Consider the following 15,940-nt stretch of genomic DNA (forward strand, 5'->3'; position numbering starts at 1 on the left):
ATATATATATATATTTATTTATATATTAATATATATATAAATATATATACACATATATATATAGGGTTATGCACTGTATAAGTTATGAGTGTGTCCATGAACCATTACCAGGTGAGGACTAGAAATGCTGGACCATTTCAGTCTATATGTTTCATGGTGATAAGCTTCACTGCTTGTTCTTGTTACATACACTTGTGTAGGACAGAGAGGAAGTGCTGGGTCCTTGTGCTCAGTGAAGCATTCATCAAACATTGTTGTATGCTAACTTTGCCAATCCCTCAGCAATCACTTTACTCATGAATATTTTAATGATGTATGTTGGGAAGAATGTAGAAAGGATCAAGAGGTCCTCTTAGGACCAAACTGAATGCCTGTTTCCAGATTCAGAATTATATGCCACTTCAACTTGCTGCTGTCAAATAATGAGTTACATGGAGACATCTGGGCTAATTTAAATATTATATCACAGGCTCACGTATCGTCTAGAAAATAGCAGGACAATGGAACAGTAGTCTCTAGGCTTTTTCTGCACCATTTTTCATACAGAAAAATGGTGTAGGTTATTATCTGGTACATGGTAAGAAGCACATTTATTATGTAATCCATGAACAATTCTCCCATTACTGGCCTATTGTGTAGTATTTATAATGAGCTTGATGAAAAGGTTATTTGTATTGTATAAGGTAAACCTGAAAAAATCAGCAGTTTTAAAAAATTGCATGTGACTGATTTGATTGTTCTATGGACATAAAATATTATACAGCCATTTTAGTAAGTATATATGTGAACAAATATATCCACCTTGCAAATGAGTAAATATTACAGCTATGGCTTCTGTTTGCAGACATAAGCAGAAATCACAACACATCATTGTACACAACTACTAAAAACCAAAGAAGGATAAAATCTTAAAAAAGAAAGGCATAAATATAATTAGCTTTGAAAGCTCGGGCTTCAACTAAAATGCAATAAAACAACATAATCTGATCTACCATCCAAATCTAGGATGAAGAATAGTCATCAAGTCCCATGCCCTTACCTAAATCCAGCACCCTTTTTTTACTTCCCAAATAAAACTACAATGCCTTCAGCTAAATATTACCTTACAATACTTAAATTTAAAATATATGCTCATGCAATTAAATTAACCACCTCAGCTCTCATAGTTGTATATCCACAGCAATTTTTGCATTCCACATACGCAATCTTGTTGACTATACTAAAGTTCCAAACTCAGAAATATAAACAGAGCAGATTTTTATATCAGAAGGGACAGATAGGGCAGAGAGATAATACACTGAGCTGCACATGCCCACATGTACCAGATATGCGCAAGAGTTACGACATCAAGATAGTCGCAGATCAAAATCCAGGAAGGAATATTGTATTGAGCAAGGACAGGTGAGTGCAATTTAAAAATTGGGAATTTAAAGTCTTTTTATTGCAGATGTGAAATATCTTGTCCCTTCTGCCTGGTAACAAGTCCAAAGCTTTCAAAGATATTAATGAACTTCCTTCTAAAAAAAGCAATATTACCACATACTGAAACATACAAAAAAAAACAGAGAAGCCCAAGATACGAACAGAACTTTTAATTAAATTATACAGTGGAGGAGGAATACATTTCTGAGAACTATGGGACCATGCCCCTCTATGTCATGGGAAATGGGTAGGGTTCTTTAGTCCTATATTGTTTCTGTTGCACTGGTGTTGGTAGTCATGCTAGGACAGAAAGTAATATTGGCAGAATCACCAGGGGAAAATAATAGAAAAACTAATAAAGACACCTTATCTAAGAGCTGGTAAACTGCAATAGATACTTTTTGTTTTGGTGTTCAAATATGCTTTAATCTCCTAGATTGTAAGCTCTTTGGGGCAGGGTCCTCTCCTCCTATGTCACTGTCTGTATTGGTCTGTCATTTGCAACCCCTATTTAATGTACAGCGCTGTGTAATGTGTTGGTGCTTTATAAATCCTGTTTAATAATAAAATAATAATCATGCCTGATAAGATTTATTAGGGGGACCCAGTCATGCACCTGGATGTCTTAAACAGTTCTCCTTGCATTTTTTTTGTTCTAGATATCAGACAGATAATATTTTGCATGCCAATATGTGTATTGTTTCAGTGAGGCTGCATTTGTTTTAGCAAGTATATAATACCATACCTAGCATGTCTGATTTGCACAGTTTCTACCAAAATAATGCAGTCTTTCTCTAAGACACAGATCATTGACAGCCAGGAGGAGGCTGATAATAGCTTAGAAAGGAGCAAACATTTGCATATCGGTTAGCTTAGAGGCCATAACTCTGTGATAATTGGATGATGGTGATTAAAATGATTAAGTGACTGTAATTTATATGATTAAGCAATTAACGCATTCTCTAGTGATGGCTTTACTGTAGGCCTCAAGATATGAGAATACCTCCCAGCATGTGCTTAAGGAGATCAGCAATGAAAAGCTTTTAAATATCACATTTTATTATTATTATTTCATGTTAAATTGTTGCTGAAGTGATTTCCTGATAGGTTAATTCATCTTACTATCTAAGCTTCAAGACACATAGCATATTTGATTCAATTCTATTAGCGTATTACCAGGGTAATGCAAACATCAAAAATAAATGTATAGGGTACACTACTCATAACAACAATTTTATCAAATCCCCTATTCGTTATTTGACATGACTTCTACCTTACTATATTATTATTGTATACTGTATATAAACATTGATATTTATATATTTATGAAATAACAGAATGACCAGCAGCTAAATACACAGATGCATTTGATATAGTTTATTTTGTAATAGATTTGTGTTTCTGTCTATCCAATCTTATAAGAGTAAAGAGTCTACCGGGGACCTGATTATTCTCTACGGAAGTTGTGTAATACAGCAAAGTAATTTCTACCTTCTACTCTACAAATGAAAAATACACGAGCAACAACAGACTAATTACATCACCCCTCTGCTCTATATCCCAGTCAAAATTTACTGTGTGAACATTTTCAGTTTTCCAGGACTGCCAAGATCCCCGGCAAACTTAGAAAATTTTAGGTGTACCCAGAAGAAGTCTTTGCTGTCCAAAAAGAACATCAGAGCAAGTTTATAGCTAACCCATTTAACATCTAGGCAAAAGCTGGACCAATGTGCTGCAGACTGATTACTTGAAGATAGAGTTGTTTTTCCACAGTAACCTTTTAGGTACAAACCCAGAGAGATAGCACCATTAATTATGAATAGATTGTCAATAAATATGGAAGCCTGGGACAACAGGCTAAGTACTTGCAAAACTTTTGGAGTATTTTAATACTTTGCAACATTCCCATAAAACATATCTATATATATATATTTTTTAAAAAAATCATTGTATCACACTTGCAACACAATATTGAGACCATAAAATCACATTTACTTAAACTAGTGTTTATTAGTTTTATTACATTTGTAATAAAGAAATGTTATTTGTCACAAGCAGAAATCACTACATTGATGCAGCTAAAATGTCTTGGCTCTGTCAGCAAGGTCTATTTGGCTTAGGCCTCCCCCCCCCTGATCTTGCCATTTTGGAGTTAGGCATGTCTCAAACCACCTGTGTTCCAGCACCTCCTATTATACATTCGTTATGATATAAAATGCATTTAAAGCATACATAAACATATTTGCAAACACACCCCATAGCTTAGCTTGCCTCACAAAGACATTTCAGCAGATATTCTTTATTTCCACATCTCAAGGTGTTTTCAGAAGAAAAAGACTATACTACTTTGAGCTCAGTCCACAGGACTGCTTGCACACCGCATTAGATAGACACAACAAGGTTGTCAGATTACCGTATATAATTTTTAGGATTTGCAGAAAGAAACATTGAACCCCCATGAAACAAAAAACACAAATTCTGCAGCTTATTTCAACTGGGAGAGCTGACTCTGCACTAGGAAAACATTGTTATTAAAGTATGGAGAACATGGCTGAGAGAGAATAAATATAAAAAAGTTTAGTTCAAATTTGCTTGAAAAAAACAACAAAATAAATAGGATGGCAAGGCCTCCATAATTGAGGATTGTGGAACAAGGGGATGGGTTAGTTAAGATCAGTTTATGGGAGGAGGAAATGAAAAGTTTGCTAAAATGTACAGATTCTATAGAATTTCCCATTCCATAAAATGCCCCCATTTTCCTTCTTTCCTCAATATTATATATATTTAAATCTTGCAGCCTCTCCTGATATATCTCCCTTTAGACCTTTCACCATTTTTGTTACCTAACTCCGGACTTGTCCTATAACTAATGTTTTGTAAGTAAGATATTCAGAATTGGACTATTATAGTCATCCAAATGAGGTCTAACTGAAGATCTATTATGAAGACTTCTGCTGGTAATAAATTTAGTGAAGATTCCTCCAAATAATTTTTGTTTCCCACCCATTTATGTGCCAACCTTTTTTCTGTGCAGTTTTGGCCAACAGCGTATCTCTAAAGCTACGTACACACTTCCAATTATTATCGTTGGAAAACGAACGACGAACGATCGTATAGCACCGATCCTGCACATAGAGATAACGACACGATCGTTCGTAGATATTGTACACACAATAGATACGATCGTTTGAGCGATAGAGGAACTATGTGCACGACAGGAAAGTGAACGGACGTTCGTTCATTACGCATGCTCAGACCATGGACGATCAACGAACGATCGTACACACGAACGATGTTCAACGATCGTCGTCCAATCCGATCCGCCGGTCCGGTCGTTCGTTTCCAACAACTTTCCTCGTTCGTCGGCGTCGTTGGTTACTTTTTTTACGAACGATTTTTGCCCAATCGATCGTTCGTCGTTCGTTTTGAACGATAAAAATTGGAAGTGTGTACGCACCTTTAACAATACACCATATTTGGTGATTCTTTAAAGTACATTATTTTAAATTTAGAACCATTCTGCAGTTTACACTGCTTTGACCAATCTTACTGCAATGCCAAATCATGTTCCATATTACAAACACCTTCAGACATTTCCACCATATGGCTTTAGTTAAATCACTTAAAAACAGAATTAATAGAACAGAATCATGGACAGAGCTTTTTGGTACACCACTAGTAACTGGTGTCTGTTATGTAGTCTCAATTTACAATTACACCCTCATACCTATTTTTGTTCCAACTGCATATCCACTGAACCACCAAAGATAAGGTTCCAGCTTGTGCATTTTTCATGAGAGCATTATGTAATACTGCACTAAATAAAAAAGATAGAATATGTCCACAGAACCAGTTAGGTTTCACGTATTTGTTTTAAAATCAAACAATTGAAAGATTATTTTGACATGATCTGCACTCAGTATAGTCATGTCACTTAGGTCCAACAAAATGTGTGTTTTTAAAAAAATCATTGATCCTACTCTATAGAAGATATTCTGTAAATTGTAATACTGCAGATGGTAAACATACTGGCCTGTACTTGTCCTTACTAACTTGCTTGTAAATAGATACAACATTTATTGTCTTACAATCATGGGGAAGCATACAACAATTGGGCTAGGTTCAGCCCCATGGCAGGAAAAAGCTTTATTTTGCAGCTACCATGCCAGCCACTTGCCTACCAGCACCACTGCGCTGGTTCTTAAAGAACCTTGCACATTTCACAACAGGCAATGTTGGAATAAACGCAATCAGGTCCCCCTCATAATGGCCACAGCATGTGTAAAGACCCAGAAACATATGCACAGATATCTTACTGATTCCCTAAGACAAGGTCAAGTGTCCTAAAGCTGAAAATGGGCAAACAAAATTTTTTGTTACACAGGTTGTATATAATGGAGCTGTGTTTCCAATGGATTTGTAATTCTGTCTATCCTGTTCTTCAATTTAAAAGCTTAGCTTTAACAAACATTATAGCGTCTGCTTATCTGTGTGCTCGCATTTATTAACTGTAATAATGTGTTTCTTTTATATCTGCCTTGAGTTTAGTTTTTTAGCACTTCAGCAAACAACAAAATCTGAAACTTCAGTTGTGCTTGTGTTTTGATCTGCCCATGGAATAGGAGCTATGATTTTTTTGCACATCCTTGTGCTGAAAATATTATTCATTTGAGCAGCAAATGTCACAGTGTTCTGTTCTGATTTTTGCATGAGTGCAAAATTAATAATCTTTGTTTAAAATGACCAAAAAGACACAAAAATATACATTTTTCAAATAGTACATTGATTCTAATCCTTGATAAATTACTATTGTTGTGTTATTCTATGTGGAATGATGGTAATTTCATAAATAAACCTGTGCTCTACATATTACAGATGCTATTTTTTTTATCAAACTGGAAGAATTTGGATACATGGTAACTGAATATGTACATAAATTTGGGAGGAGCCCTCATTATATCTTGATGGTTGTGGCTAATTAGCAAAATTGCATAGCATTAGTGCTTTCAGAAAATAATATCCACCCAAAGGGAATTTACCCAGTATGTACACCAGTCTTGTAAATTAATCACAAGGTAGAATAATTTTAAACAAGGAAGTACAATATTCATTAGTTATTTTAAATTAGCTTTTGCCATTTGTTTTAATAAAACAGGAATAGGTTCTGTTTGCATTGGTTAGGTATATAATGGAAAAACCTGTCAAACAGTACACACATGCATATGCATGTATCCTACATGTAATATGGCTTCTTTAATCTGAACAAAGTAACCAAATTCTTTTTCTCACTAGTATTTTTTCCAATTTTCCAATATTATATTATATGTGTTGTGACTAAATATCTGCCCTGATCCACCAACTAAATGATTAAATAACCCTACAGGAGACAATCAAAAACTGTTACTTCAGTAGCCAGGACACACAATCCCCTTAGAAAACTTGATTTCAGTTTGTATGCAGAAGATATTGTGAAATTACACGACTGATATCAGTATCTACAAAATAGAGCAATCTTTTAATTAATTTATATCTCTTAGGCTGGGTACACACGTTCAATAGTTGTCGTCTCACAATCCTTTCCAACAAGAAAAGACTGAACGAGCGATGTACATACAGAGGGTGGGGGAGAATGACTGAGTGGCACCCCGCTGCGCTCTCTCCCCTTCACTTGTATTACATATCATCATATGTGGATATGCCAGGGCGGATCCATTAATAATGTCGGACAAGCCGATACCAGCCCTGAGTCGATTACCAGATGAGAATCATCCATACGTAGCCTTAGGTTGTAAGCTGTTTTGGCCAGGTTAAACACATACACAAACAGAAGTTGTAGTAACAATAATATTAACAACCTAAAACATAATTGGTTATGCTCCTGCACACAATTACACCAGTTTGCTTTATGTGTTTACACAAGGCTGTGCTGCATCACGGTGCAGTTCTTGAAAGCAACGAGTCGCTTTCCACTGTGCAGTTACTTTTCCTCTTCTGGAAGAAAAACCATACATCAACCACACTCATCCTCCTGACCATGCAATTGTCAAGAGCTGCAAATGATAACAAAAAAAACAACATAGTAGTGGAATAGGGGCAGTTTGGAACAGCTAACTGGACAGTTAGTAACAGCAAGCCTGAAAGGGGTCCTACTCAGTCCTTACTCTAAATCTTGCAGCAATCCTGAAGACTCCTTTTGTGCATCTGCTCTTCTAAAATGTGGGCAACAACAAACGTTTTTGTCCATAAAACTACAAATTTGATGATAACTGGTTTATTCCTATTAAATGCTCATATGTTTACTATGCCTTCAAAGCCTTCTTTATAGGGCCCTCTTCTAATTCCGGCCTCTAAGCTAAAAGTCCATAGTCATGTCACTAGCTGTCCCTCAAAGGGGCTCACAATCTAATCTCCCTACTATAGTCATATGTCTTCAATTCAGTCTAAGATCAATTTTATGAGGGAAGCCAATTAACCTAACTGCATGTTTTTGGAATGTGGGAAGAAACCGGAGTACCCGAAGGAAACCCACACAAACACAAGGCGAACCTCCAAACTCCATGCGGATAATGTCCTGGCTGAAATTTGAATCTGGGATCTAGTGCTGCAAAGGCCAGAATGCTAACCACTGAGCCACTGTGCTGCTATAGCTATGGATCTGCCATATACTCATGATATAAAAACAGGGCATGTTTCAGTTGGACTACATTGGTTATTAAAATGTAAAGGAGTAAATAACTATTCATTAATTACGCATCGAGGTCTTGAAGTGGATCTGGGAGATGTTGCTTTCAATAACATCTGGAGCTCCTGTTGTGGACTATTTTTGGTGTAAATATATTTATTAGTGTCTAAACACTGCTTTGCATACAGATAAACATTTATTGGTTTGTGTAAAATGTTATTGTATATATAATATAATGTACAAATATGCTTTGTATTTACATTTTTGTAACTATATGATATACTTTTGTGACTATTTAGCAATTTCTAAGTAGTTGAACCTGCCCTAATGTGTTACTGGGTCTTTCAGTTGCTCATTCATATTTGCTTTTTGTACTTTTCTTTGATATACATTTTTGTATTTTATAGAGTGTTAACACATGCAAACATTTTATGACTGTATATGGTGAATTGTCTCACAATATTTCTGCCAATAATTAAAATAGTTTACAAGTTAGCTCAGTTCTTACTGGTATGTTTATTATACATGGGCTGATGTAATAAAGTTTAATCTGGAAGTTTTTTATTTTAAATTTTGTATGTGCTTTTGTCTGTGTTTTACACCGGGTTACTTAGTTTCTGACTAGCTGTAATATATTTGCATTCACAAGTGAAAACCAGATTTTACTTAAACAGTAAAACATATACTAGAATGTAAGAAATGCTTGCTTATTAGATCTTTACATAGCAAATAGTTATATCAAAATAAAGATCATCCAGATACGCATTTGCCTTCCATTGCACAATGTCGTTTTTGCCTTTATGAATTTTAATTCTTCACATGCTGCTAAAAAAAAGACAACTAAAATTTCCTAATGTAGGTACTGTCACTCTGCTCAAATCAGAGAGCATAATGCAAGCAGACATTAACCAGGTGGATGTTATCATATCAAGGAATGAATAAAAGAGGTCCTAAATGAATCAATGTTTGCTCCTTCTCAAGTAGGACCTCCTTCATGTCAGCTTGCCTTTTCTCTTTATATATTAATTATACTTTGGCCCTGATTTATTAAAGCTCTCCAAAACTGGAGAATATACACTCAATTCAGTGAACCTGGGTGATCCAGGAAACCTGGAATAGATCTGTTCCTGGGTTAAAAACATTAGATAACAAATTAGTTTTTAAGACATTAATTCCAGGTCTAAAAGGGAGACCCACTGAGCACTGCAGGGGTCACGCAAAAAAATTTTTAAGACTTTAGGAATGATTCCACTACACTAGAGAGATGTTCAAGCATGAGTAGCCGTGGAGGTATTGGCCTCCTTCTTTACATGAACTGCTTTTAGTTCAACCTTCATTTTTGTCATTAATAAAAGAACAGGACAATACAAGCTGATAAATGTTCCTCTGAAGTTTTAATACTAAGCCTTGCAACCGAAATGTCTGCATTTTAATCAGCTTGATATAGTGCAATCCTAGAAGTGACGCTGGCCTTCTGGGTGGTAGGGAGCTTATATAGATTTGTCCTGTACTGTTGTGGCAAAGCAAGCTTGTATATATACTTCAAAAGAAAAATGATCTGACATTATAGCCCAGCACATGGGTCATGTAACACAGGCTACCTGGTAAGAAAGGGAGCAGAAGTGGTTTTCGTCTCCCCCCAGCCATTTGTGACCTGTTATAGTAGCTTTAATAGCAGTGGGAAAAGCACTTTCAATGATAAAATGATACACTGCCAGATAGTGCTGACAGGGAAACAAAATGAACAATTCCCTGTGCGGCCCGATGATACAACTTCATAAATCAATCCCACGGCTGTCCCAGAGCAATAAAACAAACCTAAACATTTAATAGTCATGTTGTGATTCTGCTGTACACTTTTTCAAACCTGCTTGTTTCTCACGGATAAACGAAAAGCTTTAGATGTATGATATATCTTAGATGGGCATATATATGATTTGTGTGGTGCCAACTTTGTATTGAAAAGTACAAAAATTCACCTTTTCTTTAGAGTGGTGCACCAACCTCATTAATACCTTTGTATATGTTGCCTACGCGTAGATAGCAATGAGCAAATAGGAGTCTTAGTTTTGCCTTTGTTTAGGCAAAAGAGATTATGTGGAAATATTGGTGGTTTTTAGGAGTGAAAAGATACTAAGCTGAGAAAAAAAAGAAATAGAAATAGATATTTTGTTTAATCAAATTATGCCCAAGCAGCTCAACGGTTTCCATTTCATCAAAATTCAGTACAAATATAAGAAATTGCGCTCCCACAACTATTAAATCAAAATATCTCTGCTCATCTCTACTTACAGATATAACACATTGGTGTACTGTTCTCTGTGATTATCCTGTGGTAATGTTAGGGTTTCAGGAAGGGCTAGTATGAGGGGCAGGGTTATCGTAAGGGTTGATGTTAGGGTAAAAGGTATGGTTAATGAAGGAGGGCCTTAAAGCACCAGGGGTAGGCAAACTCCTGCCTTTAGGCCAGATACGGCCTAGCCAGTAGTCCGTTCTGGCCTAACGCCTCCCTGGTTTATCCTGCCTAATCCTGGCCAGAAGGGGTCGGCAACCCCCAGCTCCAGAGCCACATGCAGCTCCTAAACCTCCTTGTTATGCCTTCCCTCCCTATTTACCGCGGCCAGCGTTAACACTTTCACCGCCGGGTTAAGGGGACATTCCCTCTCCTCCCTATGCACTGCGGAGAAGAGGGATTTGCTTTCAGGGATATTCCCTCTGCTCCGTATGCATTGAAAGTCTGGCCTAGTGTGCCTTCTTGACCTCCCAAAATGGCCTAGTAGCCAAAAAAGTTTGCTGACCCCTGCTTTACACCAAGAGTTCTGCATTGAAAACTACAGATCTGAGCTCAGTGTAGCTGATATACTTCATCTAGAACTGTACTGAGGACATGGTCTGCGGCTCTGGCTGGTGCGTCCCTCCAGCAGGGTCCTTCTCCTGACCCCGCTTGGGGGTACACCAGCCAGAGCCGCGGACCACCAGTTGGCAACCACTGATCTAGAAGAAAGGAAGCTTGTAAAAAAAATTTGAGTAGTATATGTAGTACAGTAAAGGTGCCAAAATATTGTTTGAGAGCTTGCTGTGTTTTTGTTTGGACAGGCTGTACCCAGTGTGCAGTAAAAATATGTTCCTTCAAGTAAATATACCAGTTTTGGAATCAAAACTTTCAGTTTCTTTTTGATGATTAACCATAAGCACAAATTCTCCTAAATAATTTCCCACAATGGATCTCTGAAATCTTAGCCAAGGAAATTACATTTTCCAGATCACTAAGCTGAAAATAGAACAGTGTTATTTATATTTTCTGATGCAGAAGGATTTGTCAGAAAACAATATAAGCATTATTTATCTAGCTATCCAACATTATTGACTTGTACATTTCACACTATTCAGTACCTTTTGTGAAAGGAGTAAATAACAGTCCTATTAGCCACAAGCTGCTGAATGAAATAGATCGCTATTAAGGCCAAAATGCCATCTTCACCAATTATTGCATTTGTCTGTCTTTTCTGCACAGGAAAAGTAATAGAGGGGAAGGCATGATAGATGAGTTTTATGACAGGTTTGTATATCAGGTATTTTGATCCATATGTATTTACAGACTATCTATAGACCCACTATCAAAAACCTGCTCCTGGGATTTGAAACATGGTAAAAAAGGAGATGTAGTGTGATAAGAAAATAGGATACGTTACTGATAAATGCTGAAACATGCTAGCTTCTTCATGCAATAGAGATGCTGATAAAAGCAAACACCCGACCTCCTTAAAACGTTTGTGTCTGTTCCCGGTCCTACCACAATTGTCAAATCTCTAAACAGTCAATTAAATTGCAAACTAATCTATTCAAACTATTATGTAAATCCATGATAAATTAAATATGCTTTAAAAAGGAAAGATGTTCCTGCATTTAAATGTAACTAAGTTTTAACATGTAAATATTGGTGGTAGCTTGCAGAGATTAGTTCACTGGTTTACACAAGTAAAAACTGAAGAAGGATTAAGCAGATTTGATCACTTAAGCTTGAGCACTGGCTAGTTATCTCAATGAGCTGGTTAAGTGGTTCACAGAACAATTTCCAACCACTTACCAGTTTGCTTTTCTATTCAGACTGTGCAACAAGCCTCTCACAACAGTACCCACAGGGGATCTCACATTTACCACTGCAGGGGGTTATGAAGTGAGTATCCTCAGCCCCTGTGTCTGACCTAAAATGGAACATTGTGGCACAAAACAATATTAGACATTTGATAGTAAATCTGAAATAGCATAATGTATATATTTGTGTTCAGCTCTCAATATTTTGCAAACTTACCCAGTTTTTTAGATATTTTTTTAAATATGCTAATATGTTGATTTTTTGAAAAATATGTAAAACCAAGTAGGATATTCAATTCACAACGTAAAGCTTTCATATGCCAGTATCAACATATTGTTGGAAGACTTTACTTGTTTTTAATAATCACAAACTAATGTATATGAAAATGCAATTGCATGACACAATTTATTATTAACAGCTCCCTAATGATTTCTATTTATTTACTGTCATTACTGTGGTTGCTATTAAAACTAAAACTAAATTACTAACCATAAAAATAAATGAATAATGCAAACATAAATACTACCAAGGGAATTTAGTTTGCCTTTGCCTTGTATTCAATGTTTATTCACTTTACATACCTGAGCCTTTTGCTAGTATATGTATTTAACAGAATAAGATTAGAATTCAATTAATAAATAAATGATCCCTTTAGAAGGAATCAAAGTCTTCCTAACCTTAAAAGATCTCCTATTGTTTGCTATAAATTATTTTTTTAGTTTTTAATTCCTTAAACTCTTTGTAGGAATCACAATAATTATTACTCTGTAAATAATAAACATTTTGTCTTTGTCTGAGTATTTACTTTCATATTTATCCTTGGCTTCCTACATATGTTGCATACTGCAAATTACACTGAGTAGCTGTATGTGCTGCTGTGTAGGCTGTTTTGCTGCTGTTCAGATAAGCAACATGGTGCACAGTGGCCTGCAGACAGTTTAATGAGACAGTCTTCATTTCACCTTAGGCAGTAGGAAATCCTATTAGATTTACAAGTGTCCATCTGTTAAAAAGTCCCCAGAGTTATTTCCACTAGCATTCTTCATTTGGACTTAAACCTACTTAGCACTGATTGTTCAATTTGCAGGCTCACTCCCAGCCGCATACTCAGCATTATATCTTCATGAGGAATGATCAGGAAGTGTCTTATCACAGCTTGCACTTCATAGATCTGTATTTATGTGGACAGAAATATTTCATCACAGATAAATATATTTTAAATATATGCACATACGTCCAAATGTTGATAAAATATTACTAAATTAGGGTTTCTTAATATAAAAACACATAAACCCATAACAACTGACAAACAACACAGCAGATTTTATTGTTCTGGTTCTACCCAACAACAGATAATTAGCTTACCTTTGCTCCCCCACTGCTCTGTTCAGCCCACAGAAGCCCTGTGTTTGTTCCAACTCACTTGAGTCAATTCTTACATGGGCTATGGATTATTTCCCTATTCTATGTGACAGGGTTGGGCCAATCAAAAAGCAATTTTGCTCTCATATATTCCTCTAGGTATTTTCTTTGCTCTTAACTGCTGAACAGAGATGCTGGGGAGGGAGACAAATGAGCAAAGGATAAGTTTGCATTACATAAACCTATTATTAACCTATATTTCTTTTCTGTTGAGATATTTTGTTTGTATAATTTGTAGAACCTAGGACCAACACACAAGTGAACAATTATCACAATATATAAAAGAAAATTATATATATATGTGTGTGTGAAAAATGGGGGATGACAAAGAAAGGAAAGAGAAGAGTCATGTCCGTGTCAGACCTGCTTTGGGACCAAGCGACCCCACGGCTCAGTCACTCACCCTGCAAAACTGGTTGTGTCTGCACATTTGATAACTTGTGGCAGTGCAGCAGTACGATATATATATCATACATTAAATTCAATGTGTTCAATGTGTGTGCTACCAACACACATATATATATATATATATATATATATATATATATATTTATATATATATTATTATTATTATTATTATTAAACAGGATTTATATAGCGCCAACATATTACGCAGCGCTGTACATTAAATAGGGACTGCAAATGACAGACTAATATATATTTATATATACAATAGTTGTAATACAATAGACCTAGTGGTAATAACGGGATAGGTGGGAGAAAGCATTGGGCAGAGCAGGGAACCAGGTGATCAACTCTCTTAGTGGTATTGATTTGGTGGCACAGGAAATGAGAAAATGATAATTGACTCTGTTTTTCTGTACTGGCAGCTTTTTTGGCAATGAAGAGCAATTGGAGGGCTCTGCCTTAGATCCCACACTTAGGAAAAACAGCTATGAGTCTAAAGGCACAGGAGTGCCTAGGTGTAGTCACCAGCCAGGAAACGTATAGATATCTTTCAGAATTAATTAGAAATAAGGTACACTTTTTTAGGGTACTGATTAGCAACTATTAACTTTTCTAGATACCCTTTATAAGGTAGCAAGATCATTAATTTTTGGGCACGGGCCTACTTTTAGTGTTAGGAATAGGTCACCTCTAAGGTGGGCATAAAGAATAACAAATTTGTCAAGTCCTGCGCCTGGTATTGGACACAGAAAGGTAACATATTGCATATACATAATACAGATTCCTATCACTAGCCTTGCATTGAAAGCCCTGTGTGCAGGGGTTACTGATTTATTTTACATTACAGTTATTCTTTCTACTGATAAGGGCTGTTGCTAGCACACTATTATGGCATTGCTTGGGCACACCTATGGTAAGCACTATGATGAACAAGGCATGTGTCATTTTTTTTTTCTCCCTTTGGCTATGTTAACGCTGGTCACCTCCATGAGGTGAATAATTCTACATATGGTTAGCCTATTGGAGATATATAAATTATACACATTGTGTTAAAGAACATTCAAGCACAACTGCAGCTAATAATTTGTTCCAATTATGTTATAAAGCACCTAATTAAAATCTGTAATATGCCTCATCATCTACGCTTACAGATAATGTAAGATTAGCACGCATTGCTTGACTTGTATTTTTTTCTTGATTTTAATAAGGTAGCATTTATTATGAAAGATTGTTCAGTGCTAGATGTGGGAGTTAAACCAATGCTAGAGCTACATACTAGTCAAATGTACACAGGTCCGCATGATGCATTTCAAGAGGAAAATCAAAACAAGGAGTGACATTCTACAATCAAATAGCAGATGTGTCCATCTTGAGCAGCTTACAACTGATCCAAACAAATAAAAATAGGTGGCACACCCCGTATATTTATTCTTTGAAGGATGAAATGAATGTTTTCCTAGATGGCAATATAGTAAATTACTACCCCGAGCTGGCAAAGTGCCACAAGGGAGATCAGACATTTGATTGGTTACCATTTCAAGATAAGTATTGGGCCCTTCATAAGATGTGAAAACAGCGTGTCGAGGGTTTACAGATGTGGACAAAGGGAACACGTGATACGATGCCATTTGGTATACCTATGGTTTGGCGAGAGCCAGGAGATCATTTCAGTGACTGTTACTTTTGTATAGTGAAAACTTCAGGATATAACAAGAAACATAAATGTAACATCAAGTATCCTAGTCTACCATCGGCTATACACCCAGTGGCTCATTCAGATGAAATTCCAGTGCCGGTTTTCATTACACTACCCACTCTTGAAGAACATTATGGTGATGAACTAGGTGACAACAATGATGAAGAGTGTGAAATTGAAGAAGACTCTGTTCGTAAGGAATTTGATGACATGA

This window comes from Pyxicephalus adspersus, chromosome 5 (genome assembly GCF_032062135.1).
Source record: "Pyxicephalus adspersus chromosome 5, UCB_Pads_2.0, whole genome shotgun sequence".
NCBI lineage: Eukaryota > Metazoa > Chordata > Amphibia > Anura > Pyxicephalidae > Pyxicephalus > Pyxicephalus adspersus.